Below are 13,608 nucleotides of genomic sequence, written 5' to 3' on the forward strand. Positions count from 1 at the left end.
CCCACCCTCCGGGAGCCTGCTATTAGTTTTCTTAAAGAAGCTGGTATTTGAGGCTCTCTGAGACTTCTGTCCCTTTTTAATAATTCAGACTTTCTCGCATGAGACCTACACTATCCTATGGAGTCCACTGAATAAGTGAACATTTAGGACTAAAATCATAAAGTTTGGTCACTTTTCCTCATTGTCGCTCAGGAGACAGTGGTTTCCAGAGACTATGACATTCTCTCTACAACTGACCAGGTGAGAGGAGAAGCATAGACAGTGCCCAGATCACATGCCATCTGCACTCTCTTCACAACCAACCCCTTGAAATCAGAACCAGCCAATCTCTTGAAACGAGGTGGTGGGGCTGCAAAGAGATTTCACACGCAGAATCCGGAATGAGGCAGCGGAGGTTTGAATCCTGGTTCTTCCACTCACCATGGAATGCATACTTCGACTTCTCTCCACAAGGTTTCCTTGTCTTTCACACAGGCACTCTTGGTCCCTGTCTGCTATTGTATCAAAATACCACAAACTGGGTAGTTCATAAAGAACGGGAGCAAACTTCTGCAGTTCTGGAGCCTGGGAAGGCCAAGACCAATGGAACAGTGCGCAGGGCCTTTTTGCTGCATCCTCAAATGGCAGAATGGGTAAAAGGCAAAGGGACCAGGCTGTATCCCCAAACTCATTGTATAGTGCACCAATCCCATTTACTGGGGCTCTGCCACGTGGTATAATCACCTCTAAAAAGCCGCACTTAGTACTAACGTATTGGGGAGGGGAGGATTTCTGTGTCTGAATTTCGGGGGACACATACACTCAAGCCGCAGCTGGCACAATAGTACCGCCAAGCTCACAGGAAGGTTACGAGGACCGAAGCAGAAGATACACCTACAGAAGGCAGAATAATGGTCTCCAAGGACATCTACATCCCAGTCCTCGGAACATGTGAGGCCTACATGGCCAGAGGGATTTTGTACGTATGATTAAGTAAAGAATTTCAAGATCACTCATCCTAGTCTCTCCAGGTGGGCCCATGTAGTCACAGAGATCTGAGAAGTGACAGAGGGAGGCAAGAGAGTTGGCAGTGGAGATGTGATGATGTCCGAGTGAAGCAACTGCTGGAAGGAGCCATGGGCTGAGGGACTGGGAAGTCTCTAGAAACTGGACAAGAGGAGAACACGGATCTTCCCCTAGAGCTTTTGGAAGGAATAGTTCAGACAACACTTGATTTTAGTCTCATGAGACTCATTTGAGAGTTCTGACTCAAGAACTATATGATGATAAATATTACTCTTTAAAGCCACTCAATGCATGGCAATTGTTACAGCAGACATAAGAAATAAATACAATATATAAGGCACTTATCCCAGTACCTGGCAAATTTCCAGAAATTGGTGACGGCTACTACTACTTTTTTATTCCTCAGATCTTTTCGCTGTAAATGACAAAAGTTCAACCTATATAGCTTAGGCTAAAAGGCCAGGAAAGGATTGGGGGGCGTGCTGATGGACGTCACACAATTTTTAAAAATGCAGAGCAGGTGTAATCATAGAAGCCAGGGTACTCATTGCACATTGGCCCTAACACTGAAAGAGGGGCCCTGGCAGCTAGCTTTGGGCTACATCAGAAGAGAGACGCTCCTGCTCAGGAGCTGCATCTCTAGAATGTGGTGAAAAGTACAAGGGGTAAGAGAGAGTCACTTGCCAGAAGCAGGTCAGAGGCCCAGTGGCAGAGCAGAGAATTCAGGAATGACAGAGTTCCGCTTGGCGGTGTGTCTGGGGATCATGGTGGCAATGGTGGAGTCCTAATGCCGGACTGGGCAGGGTCTCGATTCTGTCCTAAACTGCTTGGTTCTTGCTCCAGCTAGGCTTTTTTAACCTTCTGCATTCTGTGAGCTTTCCAGTGCTCTCCCACTGACTCTTCATCAGCGTAAGTTAACCGGACTCACTTTTGCTGCGTGCAACTCAGAGTCCTGCCAAGTTCAGCACAGATAGCTCAAGTTCAGCGTCAACCGGATGCAGGAACTAGAATTCAATAAGATTCTTCTCTGTCTTGTTTCTCCTTTCATCTGTGTTTTGACTTTTTTGTTGGGGTGATTTTGTTTGTTTGTTTTTGTTTATTTGTTTGTTGTTCCATATGCTTTGATGAGGATGTACTATCTTGCAGGTTGACTTCGTTCCTTAAAATATGTGAGCCCAGAACAGAACTCTGATTGGCAGGATTTAAATCACACGCTTTACCTGAGAGTAGCAGGGTGGGTGGGGATGGAATGGAATTGGCCAGGTCTGAATCGTATGCTCTCATCTTGGGCCAGGGTTTCTGGGTACTATCATAGGGAACCCCAAAAGAACCGCATGAAGTAAGAAAGGGGTATTTTTCTAAGAAGGTATGAGTGCTCTTCCAGAAAAATATACAGGAAAAAAATGTGAGGCAAAAAAATTACTGGGTCAAAAAAAAAAAATTACTGGGTCATAGGCAATTCTATGTTTAACCTTTTGCAAAATTATCTACTGTTTTCCAAAGCAGCTGCGTCACTTTACACTACACAGTAATGTACGAGTTTCCAGTTTTCCAAACACTTGTTTCTATCACACCTTCTGATCACAGCCATCCTGTGGGCTGTGACATGGTATCTCACACGGCTTGGAATTACATTATCCTAATGACTAAGGTGTGCTATACTTTTTCATGTGCTTATTGGATATTTGTATATTTTCTCTGGTGAAATATTTTTTCAGATCCTTTGCCAATTTTAGTTGTGTTATCTTTTTATTAATGAGGTGCAAATTTCTTCCTGTCTTGAAGAATTAAAAAGTATGTGGGGCATGACCTCAGAAATCTGCATTTTTATCAAGCCCAACTGCCATATAACTTCAGGTGAGGACACTTGAGGCCATTAGCTGTGTTCTTACTTTCCCTTTAGTAATTAATTTACTAATTCGTTCTATCAAACATTTACTGAGTGCCTACCCAGGCACTGTGCTGGATAATGCAATGAAAAAAGGAATGCAAACCACTAGTTTGCAAAACAGACAAAAACATATCAAATCATGACATGCAAAATAAACTATCTAAACAAATGATTTTAATACTAGTTTGTTCAATGATTTTAATACATTTGTCTAAACCTACGTGTTCTAAGATAAGACCATAGTATCAGTACTTCTACATGGACTTCTGCCTTCCAAAGACCACAGATAGTACCAGCAAGTTGCCAGATTTACAAATTCTGTCAGTCCCTGCCTAACACTACCCTGTGACTAATTGCAGTGCTTCAGATAGCGTAGGTACCCTTCCCTCATTCTTCCCTTGGCGGCCTTACTGAAACTGTTAAGGTCAAGTGTTTTTTTGCTCAGCAAGATGTCAGTAAACACAGTTTGTATGGGCAGTAGGACGTCTATGGGGCTTCAACTGCAGGCACAGATATAAAATAGTTATTTTCTTCCATGATAAATTGTTTATCTCACTTACTATTATTTTATATTCTACTGTATGTGATTTTATGCCTAGAATCTGAATTTATTGCTTTTGCAGGCATTTTCCTCTTGAGGCACATCGATCAAGACCCTCTGAGAGCAGAATATAGGAGCAGTTATTTCAGGAGTTAAGGCACTGAAGCAATAACTCACAAGCCCATAATCTTAAGCAATTTGAAATCGCTGTTTGGCTCCTGTGGCAACAGAAGCTGTGATTTTAAAAACATCTTCAGGGTGTCTCTTAATGTGGACTTAGTCTTCTTCTTCCTGTTCGGGATTTAAAGGTTTTGCTCGATCAAAAGCTCCCTGTCTTTTTTCAGCCCTAAAATTTATCTCTACTGTGTCTTCCCCTCCGTCTTCCTCGTTATTTACTTTCACACAGACGCGTACACTGCTCGACCTTCCATCGTACGTCTCGATGTCCCTCACTGGCTTCACCCTTTCCCACTGGGTTCTGTGCAAGCCTCTTGGTTTGAGCTTCCAGCTCAAATGGCAGTAAAATTTAGCTGTGTGGTATTTAGGGACTCAGTTTCGAGGGGTTTTCTCCTCTTGTTTTTATGGATATAATACCTTCTCATTTCCCGGAATCAGGTTCTGCCATGAGGAATTATCATGCATTGACTGTAAATCCCTCTCCCGATTCATATGCTGAAATTCTAACCTCAATATGACTGTCTTAAGACATGGGGTCTTTTTTTATTTTAAAGAGAAAAATATACAAATACAAATAAAAATTAATATATTGTGTATTGTTATCTTCATAGTAGTTACTCAGAGTACAAGATATAGGCATGAAATATTGTCCAAGCAGTATTAGCTCAAGCCTTTCTTTTCAATGAACTAAGAGAAACTAGCTGTATAAGTATCTTAACTGTGTGTGTGTGTGTGTGTGTATGTGTGTGTCCTTTTATCTTCCTTCCTTTTCCCCATCAGTTTCTCTTTTCTTTTGAACAGTTTCTTCCCAATTCACAATATTTACTGTACATTTTGGATCTTATTTACATTTTCGGCTTCTCACACTAGTGAGACAATATCATGTTTACATATGTGGGTCAGATTTATTTCACTTATGGGTATGATCTAAAGTTGCATCCATTTACCTATAAAAGTCTCAAGTTTATCTTTCTTTATGGATCAGTCATCCCTTGCTATATCACAGTTCACTTACTGTGGCTTCACTGTATTGCGAGTTTTTTTTAAAAATCTGCCTAATTCTGTATCACGGAGTTTTCACTGTATCATGGAATTCTGCAGTATACAGTACTTCATTGATGAGTACCAATATAGAATTTTACATGTTGTTAAAATTATGTAGGTTTAAGAGTGAAGAAAGCGTTTAAGAGCATATGAAGTGTTTATAAGAGTGTGGGAAAGGTTAGTAAGAGAGTGGGAAAGTTTATAGGAGTGTGGCAAAGGTTTACAGGAGTGTGGAAAGGGTTTATAGAGCCTTAAAATAGATGTAAATAATAAAATAAACGTAACGCCACTACTTCACAGATTTTCAGCTATTGTGGGAGTCTCTGGAATGTAATTCCCGCGATAGGTGAGGGATCATTGTATTTATTTGCGAATCATATTTCTTCAACTGAGAAGTGTGTATTCATCTCAGATTCTCACTTTTGGATTGGGTCTTTGAATTTGGGAGGCCTGATTTTTTTCAATTCTTTGTATATTCTAGATATAAGTCCTTTGTCTGAGGGACAATTGGCTATAATGTTTTTCCCCACTCTGTGGGTTACCTTCACGCTATGTTGGTGATTTCCTTTGCTACGCAAAAACTTTTTAGTGGTCTGGGTTTTGTTCATGAAGTCTCTGCCTACACCTATAAGACATGGGGTCTTTGATAGGACATTGGATCACTCCTCTTCCCTCATGGATAGAACAAACACCTTTATCAAAGAGACCCCGGAGAGTTCCCTTGCTTCTTTCACCATATATGGACACAGAGAGAGGGCAGCATCTGTGAGACAAGGAGCCTGGTCTCAGCCAGGTCTGCTGATGGAGGTTTGGGCTTTTAGCTTCTGGAACAGTGAGAAATAGTTTTCTGTTGCCTATATGCCACCCAGTCCACGGTATTTTGTTAAGACAAACCCTAACCCCTAATGCGACAGTATTCAGGGACAGGGATTTTGAAAGGTAGTTAAGTTTATTTTTATTTTTTATTTGATTTATTTATCTTTTGTCTTTTTGAGACAGGGTCTCACTATGCAGTTCAGGCTGGCCTTGAGCTCACTTTGTAGCCCAGGCTGGTCTTGAACTTGCAGCGATCCTCCTGCCTCAGTCTCTTGACTACTGGGATTACAAGCGTGTACCACCTCACCCGGCTTTTGAAAGGAAGTTAAATTTAAATGAGATGATGGAGGTTTGGGCTTCAAGATGGGATTAATAATTTTATAGGAAGATGAAGAGAGACCACGTCTCTTATCACATTAGAGCATAGTGAGAAGGTGGGCACTACAAACCAGTCTGAGACCTGTCTTAGTTACTTTTCTCATTGCTGAGATGAAATACCCAACACCCACAAGTTAAGGGAGGAGAGGTTTAGTAGCTCACAGTGTGAGGGATTCCAGTCCATACCAGCTGTTTCCAAGTCAGGGTGGCTTGGCGGAGGGGCAACACAGAAGAGAACCAGTTTATGGCAAGCAGAAGGTAGCAAAGAAATGAGAGACCTTAACAGCATCTTTCTGTCCCTTTATTTTATCCAGACTACTTAGGGCAGGTAGCACTCACACCCTTAATCCTAGAGCCCTTGAGCCTAGCATTGCACTGTGAATCAGTCCCAGCACTGCACACTCTAGATCCAGTAACCTCTGAAAAAGCCCCACCTATGACTGCATGAGGTTGTAGCGGGACAGCTAGACAGAAGACATAACAAGGACCTTCACCAGAATTCAGATGGGCCAGCACCTTGATCTTGGACTTCCCTGCCTCCAGAAGTGCCAGAAATAAATGTTTGTTGTTTGATTCATCCAGTATATTTTGTTGTTGTTGTTTTACAACAGCCCAAGCTAATTGAGAAAGGAGTTAAAGATCCTTTACTCTGTCCTATCCCAAATTAACCTTAATGCATACTGTATGTCATAGTTATTTTATCTAAACTAAGACCTAACCTCTCCTTCAACATCACACTCCTCGGTAGTTCTCAAGGTCAGCACCTGGATTTCTTAGAACTTACTGCAAACAGTAGAGCTAGAAAATGCACTCAGTGGGTTGGTTATCCACCTTGCACCTTTCTCAGTCTTTTGGCTCTCACCCTGGCTTATCCCACCCTTGTCACATATATGTCAGCACCTGTCAACCTCCTTGGATGCTTATTCTATCTTTCTACAACCTGGTGACCAAAGACACTTCCCCTTCAAAGGCCCCTACCCAGCATGTTTCTCCCACAGTGGACTCCATGATGCCAGAGCCACTTCCCATCCCAGGTCCTGTAGGAACTCTGGACCCTCTGCTGCTGTGGTTCAGGTGGTATCCTCACCTACTGAGAGAAACATGGCCCTGAGCTTAACAAAGGCCATTCCTGGATTATAGAAAACCAAGCAAATTTGAACACAAATGACTCTTTCTTTTCTTACTTTCTTCTTTTTTTGCTTTTGTGTGTGTCTTTTTTGAGACAGGGTCTCACTATGTAGTTCAGACTGGACTTGAGCTCACTTTGTAGCTCAGGCTGGTCTCGAACTTGCAGTAGTCCTCCTGCCTCAGCCTCCTGAGTGCTGGGATTGCAGGTGTGCACCACCATGCCTGGCATCCATTTCTTAAAGGACATGGGCTGGAAGCCACACACTGCTTCCTCTTATTTTCTATTAGCAAGAACTTAGCCCATGGCCATTCTTAGCTGCCAGAGATTCTAGAAAATGTAATCTTTTTTCTTGGGTGTCCGGTGCCCAGTTTAAATTGGAAGGCTGTTACACAGGACAAAGGGCAACAGAAATATCAGGGAACAACTAACAAACTCTGCTACAGTGGTGTGTAGCAGGTTATCCCTGTCTTTAACACTTGTCTCTCCCTTGCATTCAATAAGTATCTTGAGAGTACTGTTGAATTCAGTAGTAGAGAACTGAGTAAAACATACTGACAATCTATGCTTCAGTCTCAGTGACTCACCGCTGTTCATATTGTGGCATTTTTTGGTTCTTTCTAACATTTGTTTTGTCGAGTCTGAATATATTAATGAGAAAGTGTCATGGATTTATCTTAATGGTAGTACTCTTGGCTCTTATGAAGGTAAAAGATTAAGAAATCTTACGCCAAATGAGCTATAAAGTGCCTATCAGCTTTAAAACATCTGCAGTTCAGCTCATATAAACCCTTTTCTGTGTGAACCTCTTGCGATATAATCAGCCGCCAAGCTCATCAACAAAACATTCCTAGAGCCACTTCACACCTGCGGAATCAGAATGGGTTGAAGCCTAGAAACACGCCAATCGCACAGGCTCCCTACGCAGTTCTTACAAGTGCCAAAGCTAAGGTTGCTTTCCTGGGTGTCTTTGCAAAAATCTTTGACCAACATTTAGACAAGAGAGTGTTGGGAGCTGCTGGAGCTGAAAATTTTGTTTTTTGTTTGTTTGTTTGTTTGTTTTCCGGGACCGGGAATCGAACTCACGACCTTGAGCTTGCCAGGCAGGTGCTTTGCCGCTGAGCTAAATCCCCAGCCCCATGGAGCTGAAAATTGATCCTGTGTGTGAGGGCAGGACAGAGCCAGAGTGCCTAAAGCAGTCAAGCCACCTCAGTCTTGAGAAAAGCGTCCCACCTGAACAATACAGTCATTAGCTGCCAGCCAGCGCTGCCTCTCGTGATACTGACTTTGCAGTAGAAAGAAATGCCCCTACTGTTGTTAGATCCTCATGCCCGTCAGGTGAATGTTGCCTCCACCTGACCCAGCTTTTGTCTCTTGCTTTTATTTTCCTCATACCCTCTGCCATTCCTCCCTGGGGTACAACGAGGGCCGGCGAAGTCCCCTACAAGAGAGAATGGCCTGACACTCCCTTAAGGTAATGTTATTTATTTTTCTCTTCCTTCCATGGCTGCCCCACATGCCTCAGACCTGACTACAGCTATATCAGACACCCCACAGCCAGCCTGAGAGATGTCTGTTTGGACTGCAGCCAGCTTTTCTTGTGGGTCCCTCTCAGATGTACCCCATCCCCGGCTCTCTGGGTGACTCTTCCCTTCCGCAGTTATCCTCAAGTAGGTTTTTGAGGAGCTTGTATTAGTCAGCTTTCTGGTTGCTGGTACAAAATACATGACATCAGAGGAGGAGAGGTTTAACTTTGATCACAGCTTCAGAGGGTTCAGTGCATGCTTGGCTGACTCCAGGGCAGGAACATCATGGCAGAAGGGTGTGGCGGAGCACAGCTGCTTACCTAATGGTGGGCAGAAGTGAAGCAGGGCAACAGCACTACAGAGGAAGACATTAGGAACCAAATCTAGTACCAAGACCACACCTGCATGATGCACCCTGACACACACAGAGTTACGCTCTGTGAATCTCCTAGGCAGCTCTCAAGTTGACAACCCAGTCTGACTGTCTCAGATGCCCTTTCCTACCACAGCTAAAGAGAAAGTTTGATGCTGTGCCTACGCCAGCACACTTTTTTTCCCTCCATATGAGCAACATCCCCATACCCTTAGTGGGTTGGTTTACACACTGTTTCCCCTTACAATGCAGCAGAAGTCTGAATAATACCTTTAACAGGTGTCGTAGCTTTGCCTATGCTGGTACACAAAGAGCTGTTAACACTGAAGGTGTCTGGAACCAAAATTGCCCAACAGCTGGTGCTGCTAACGCTGGGAGAGGCTAGAAGCCAACGCTGGAGGGCACTGGAGTTGCTTGGGGCTTCCGTCTCTGGTCTCCAGCAGAGTTCCCGAAGGCTGCCAGTAGCTCCTTGCTCCACCTTCCAGGAGAGTGACTGAGGGCTACTAACAGGAATAGGTGACAACCACTGGGGTCCAAAGTTCAGGACTATTAACCCTAAGAAGAGATACTTTCCTTATTTATGATTTCTATGCAAACTCAGCAAAAGAATCGTCAGCCAGCTGGTGCCACCATCATCCACTGTGCTGTGTCCAGGTGCTAGGATAAAGCATACCTAGTCAGACTATAAATGCCTGTCCTGTCACTAATGCGGCTTTATTAGCTGTTCCTCACAACGCTGATGTTGAACTGCTATAGTCCATAGCATTACACATTACTGTCATTTCTTGCAGCCTGGAATTTCAATGGAAAATTACACACAAACCTTGGAAAGGACAAATATATGTTAGACAACCTTGTTCACTGCTCTTTTCATTGCTTTTATTGTCAAGGCTTCAGAACATGTAGGTTATGATAAGAGGCTTTTTTGGCTTCTAGTCACATAACACATTGATACGTTTGGGGTAATGTATCGACCTCAGCATGCCGGAGAACTTAAACCGCTGATGCTGCAGGCTCTTTAACTAGCTAGACAAGGAAGAACTGAGCACCTATTTGTGCTAAGGGCTCCCTTTGTGCTTTGGGTAAACCTGAGCTCACTTAACTCTCACAACAGCCTGTGAGCTAGAGGCATCTCACATCATTTTCATTTGCCAGAGTGGTTAAGTAACTCACTTGTGCTCACCCAGAAAGTGAAAGAGGCGAAATGATTTCCCCATCCCAGCGTTAACCAGCAAAATGAGGAAAATGGGGGAGGGGAGCCGCTACGGTTCCTGAGTCAGCAGTTTCCACTACAGCATCATCTTCAGACATTTATGTGTGAAGATGATCTTCAGAGCATCTTAAGTAAAATTTTCTAAGCATGCTCTCATGTATGTGTGTTTGCAGTATATACTGTGAGTTTATTCTTCAAGCTTTAGCGAGTATCAGAATCATACCAAGAGCTTGTTAAAGGACAATTTTTTTTGTCTTTTTGAGACAGGGTCTTGCTATGCAGTTCAGGCTGGACTTGAGCTCACTTTGTAGCCCTGGCCTTGAGTGCTGGGATTATAGTCATGCCCCACCACGCCCGATTTAAAGGACGATTGTTAACCCCAAACCTACAGCTTCAGATGTAAAATAGGTTTGAGATGGGACTCAGAATTTGCGCTTCTAATGGGTCCCAGCTGCTGTGAACTCTGTGACAGATCTCCTTCCAAGAGCACTGCTCTAAACCTATCCTGAAAATAGAAATTCAAAATACAGTGGAAAACAACACCAACAACAGTGATGATGATCATGATTTTCCCCTGTGCCTCAGAAGACTGTCTCGTGTAGACAAAGAAATAAGAGACCATTTTGGAAACTATTGCACTAATCTGAGGCATCCTGGCTTTCCTGTCCAGAGAAGCAACCGAACCTCAGGCACTGCCAGTAAGGGAGCTAAAGAGGGTGGCATCAGACGGGCACAGCTCACATTCCCACCGCTGTCCCCACAGAGGTCAGGCACTCGGTGCTCACTTCCAGCTAACTCTGCTCCTCTAATCTTTCTCTACCTCCACTCACTTTTCCCTTTGTGATAACATCCACCATGCCTTTTAAGAATGCAATCTAGAATGCAATCTGTTGTTCCTTTTATGGAAATTCTAGCCATTGCAAGTACACGGTCTACTTGATATCCACAAGGAGAAAATGTTCAGAGTGAATGATGCTTTGATTGAACTTTAATTTTGTTGTAACTTTGAAGTCTTGCTCCATGTAAGTGGTGGGCTGTTCGGCTTCACCGTCAGGAGTGCGAGGGAGGGCCCTTCCCTGCTCACACGTCACGCAGACTTCCGAGGTGCTCTTCAGTGCTTTTGCCATTTGGTGAAAACTGAGGCAGCTTTCTGTGCAGTGAAAATGAAAAAACAAATCCCAGCATTGTGACAAAGAAAGGAAAGGTATTTGCAAAGACTTGAAGCACAAATTTAAATCTAAAGGGTCCTCTGGCAGTAGGCTCCCCTGTAATAAGAGCAAAGGAAAGGATTAATATTCACCGTTTTTTCAGTGGGAAAAAAGAAGTTTCTTTTGATGTTTTGAGGTAAAAGAAAGTGAAAACATAGATTATTAGTAAAGCAAAGTACCTCTGCCAGAGATAACACCGGGATTTGCTATGACCAACCAAATTCAAGCAATGGAGGAGACGTCACGTCATGGGAGGTGCTCTTCGAAAGGCCATTTGTTACACGCAGAAAAACCGCCATGAAATACATTCTTGTTTCTGTTGGAGAATGTCTCCATTTAAAAGGCAGATTCCACAGGACTGACTGGTATAGATAGGTCAATGGAATGATTCATATTCTTTGTCGCCCACAGTCATTTATTCCCTCACTGGTTTCCCACCCCCACTGATCTCAGATAAATGGTGTTTTTTCCATACCTGAGCCCTTGCTTGCTCAGAACTCAAGCTGACATTAAGCCAGCAACACACACTGAATGCACCTCACAAAGCCACCCTTATCCTGACCCCGAAGTCTTAGGACAATGCGTTCTTGCCTTTCTTTTCTCCTCCTTGTTTTCACTCCCACCTCAGCAAGGGCGCTAATTACATAAGAAAAGAGAGGCACTCAGTACATGTGACGTCAGAAATGCAGACACGCAAGGGCCCACTCTACCTGTGGGGTGGAGAACACTCTGGCCTTGAATCAGTGGTCCCGGGTGGTGCCCTGTCAAGCCAGTCTGTATAATTTCGGGGGGAAAACCATTTCATGATCAAATTGTGACTAGAGTTTGCCTGAGGCTGTGTCTTGCCATGCGCCGGCTGGTACATGGAAACACAGCTCCGTGTGCCTCAGGGCACAGTGGAGGCCCCAACAGTCCGGCGATGCTGTGACGCCCCAGGGCAAGAATACAGCGGCTGAAGACACCCTGGTTCCCTGAGAACCGCGTAGTAATAAAGAAAATGGTTTCACCCGCGGGAAAGGACAAACTTACTAACCTGCCGTCTCTCCACACTGTCCTCACCAACGTAAGGTCCTGATTAGTTTAAGATCACCGCCGCCCTCTGAGTCCTCCAAAGTGATCCTCATCATGAGACCCTTCCCAGTGTAAGATCACTGCCGGCCTTCGAGTCATCCCATAACCCCCTCACCATTTTCCTCAGTGTGAATGTGATCAGTAAATACGGAGGTGCTGGCTGCCTCGTGGTCTTTTACTCCCCACGAGCAACTGCCCTGCTTCTCTCTTGCTCTTGCTCTCCTCCGCACGCAGTGACAACTTGCCAGGAACTGGGGCGTCGCTGCAGGGGTCCCCGTAGTGCCCACCGGCCCCACCTACCAGAGGCACCATCTGGGCAAGTTATTCAGCTGGCCTAATCCTCCTGTCCTCTAGAAAATGCAAATTCTACCTCCTGAAATCTAGCTGTCGCAGGTTAGAATGCCCACACATGTTCCAGCACCTTTTCCATTGAGATGCAGGATCTTGGTCCCTGCTGCTTGAGTTTAGCAATGACTTTGGCGAATAGGATTTAGCAGAAGTGGTAACATTTTAATTTTTGAGACTAAATCTTATTATTCTGTTTATTTATTTATTTTTGTCTTTTTTGAGTCTGGGTCTCACTATGCAATTCAGGCTGGCCTTGAACTCACTTTGTAGCCCAGGCTGGTCTCGAACTCAAAACAATCCTCCTGTCTCAGCCTCCTGAGTGCTGGGATTGCAGGCATGCGCCGCCACGCCTGGCAAACCTAATATTCTGGAAACTTCCATTTTTAATACTCTGGAATGCGTGCTTTGGGAGCCCTTGAGCCACCACATAAAAATTCAACTCCATAAAGAAAGTAGTAAGGGTCTCAGGTGAGACCAGCCTCTTAAGCAGCGTACCAAAGGACAATCGTATGAATGGCATCAGCGTGGATTCCCCCAGCCCAGGCCATGTCCTGCCTAGCCAGCACCCGAATACCAGGGTATGACCCAGTGAATGTCGCATGGAGCAGAAGGATTGATTGTGTAACTAAGATCTGCCAAAGTACCTAACCCACAAAATCATGAGGTAGAGTTCATTACTTAACCATAGATGACCAGCATATTAGCTTAACAGATGATTGTGAGGATAAAAAGAAGTTGTATTTGGAAAAGGGCTTATCGACTACAAGCAGCATAATTATCAGTATTATATAAGAGAATAAATGCAGTCCCTGAACACTGGAGTTTCCATTACTAAATTTTTGTGATGTCTGCTATTACTATCTATTTAGTAAAGCAAGTTCCGTTGCCATC

The 13,608-nt window shown here is 44.0% G+C and overlaps 1 long non-coding RNA gene across 3 annotated transcripts in view; it reads left to right on the top strand.

Moving 5' to 3' along the window:
- LOC102020731 overlaps positions 1 to 13,608 on the top strand; it is a 44,350-nt gene that overhangs the window by 13,132 nt on the left and 17,610 nt on the right. The window lies entirely within an intron of this gene.

Source organism: Chinchilla lanigera, unplaced genomic scaffold (assembly GCF_000276665.1).
Source record: "Chinchilla lanigera isolate Chin_1 unplaced genomic scaffold, ChiLan1.0 scaffold00046, whole genome shotgun sequence".
Lineage (NCBI taxonomy): Eukaryota > Metazoa > Chordata > Mammalia > Rodentia > Chinchillidae > Chinchilla > Chinchilla lanigera.